Source organism: Penaeus chinensis, chromosome 14, assembly GCF_019202785.1.
Source record: "Penaeus chinensis breed Huanghai No. 1 chromosome 14, ASM1920278v2, whole genome shotgun sequence".
NCBI lineage: Eukaryota > Metazoa > Arthropoda > Malacostraca > Decapoda > Penaeidae > Penaeus > Penaeus chinensis.
The window spans coordinates 675,951-677,926 of NC_061832.1; positions in this window are offsets into that span (position 1 = coordinate 675,951).

The following is a 1,976-nucleotide window of genomic DNA, read 5'->3' on the forward strand; positions in this document are numbered from 1 at the left end:
TATTGTCGCAGTCAACGAGGCAAGCAAGCGGGTCGTATTCACACTCTGACCAATCCTTGTAGACTGGACAAGCAGCTGGGAGAGATTAAAAAAAAGAAAAAAAAAAGGAAAAAAAAAAAACAGTTCCAATACACGTATTAAGAGAGGAATGAGGCTGGTCAAGAATAAACTTGCCGGTATGTTCCGTCAGATAGATAAAGCACGAGCTCGGGACTCGGATGTAACTCTTACAAGGCGCGAAGGATCGGAACTTTTGCAGAAGGAAACTTTGCTCACTTTTTTTTTTTTTAAGACATTATTGGAAAAAAGAGGGTTTTGTCAAAGTAAGAGGCTATAGGGAGAATCACAAATAATCGATTCCCTTTAGCTGGGCCCAAAAAGGTACTCTAAAGGTATTTAGAGGTGGAAGCAGAAGGACGAGGGCGGGAGGAAGAGGGAGTAGGACTGTGGGGTGGAGGACAATAAGGATGAAAAGTAGAATGAAGGAGGAGGGGAAAGACAAATTAAAAAGGCTGCGCAGGAGGAAGAGATGTAGTGGGAGATGCTTGGAGAGAGGAAAATATGTAAGGTTGAGTAATGATGGGCGATTCGGGATGGATTAAGTTAGCAGCAAGCATCGAGGAGGGCTTAGTAGTAGTGGTGGTCGGGAAACCAGGAAAGCCAAATTCAGATAGGCTAGTTAATAAAGGGGCAAGCCTTAATGCGCTAATAAGGGTATAAAATCTTCATCATTGGCCATGATGAATCTCAAATATGTAGAGAAGATAAATGGTCTTTCCCTCGGAGTCCCACGAGAGGTAAGGGCTATTCGATTGACCAAGGGAATACCGTGCCCATGGCTCCAAGAAGTCGTTCAGGACTGACGCAAAGCCGGCCTTTCATCCTTTAGTACGGCTCTCACATCTTAGGAAGTGGAGAGGAGAAGGAAAAGGAAATGATAAGAAGAAAATACCAAGAAAAATGGGTTGAGGCGCGGGCTGAGGCTATGGTAGTGGCGATCTCATTGTGCCACGTCTCCTCTTGACGCTGTTAACCTATGTTCGTTTTAGGAAATTTTGATACGATCAGACAAGTCAAGTTTTCTACTGCTATCCAGCACGACCTTGGTATTTACCCATACAGTAGCAAAGATATTTTATCTTTACCCTAAGGAGGCAATGCCACTAGTCAAATAAGTGGCATTAGACTTTTTATTCAGAATTTAAGAAAAAAAACATTCTTAAACGCATCAATATTTGTACCCTTATATAAACAACACTCATATACTCATAGGTACTTGTGAGATATTCCAAAATGTGACATTACTCACTGTCCTCAGGTGGAGAACCTCCCTGTCATATAGCGTGTGCGTAGGAATATGTGTGTGCGATAGCATAAGTCACAAGCTGGAGTATGTGTAATGGCGTGAGTCATTCCTGTAGCATGTGTGTGTGATAATGTGTGTACGTACGCGTGAATTAGTGTGTGAGTTGTGGAGTTAATAGGTATGAGTGCAATCACGCGAGTAAAATATGTGTGTAGTGTGTGTGTGTGTGTGTGTGTGTGTAGTGTGTGTGAGTGAGTGAGTGAGTGAGTGAGTGAGTGAGTGAGTGAGTGATGAGTGAGTGAGTGAGTGAGTGAGTGAGTGAGTGTGTGTGTGTGTGTGTGTGTGGAGTGAGTGAGTGAGTGAGTGAGTGAGTGAGTGAGTGAGTGAGTGAGTGAGTGAGTGAGTGTGTGTGTGTGTGTGTACTGTATATAGTTGAGCAATCTTGGCCCAGTGTGAATCAGTCTCTCTTTATTTACCTATATTTTTAGTTTCCTTTCGCCGCCACATATAAAACATATTTAGCCATCTAAAACAATCTATTCAGGTTCCTGAACATGGAAACGAGCAAACATGATATTTTGGGCGAATTTGATGATCCAGTATGGAAATATTGTGGGTAGCAAGTTTTCGAAATATCGATTAAATATTTAAATGAATATGAATGGACGTC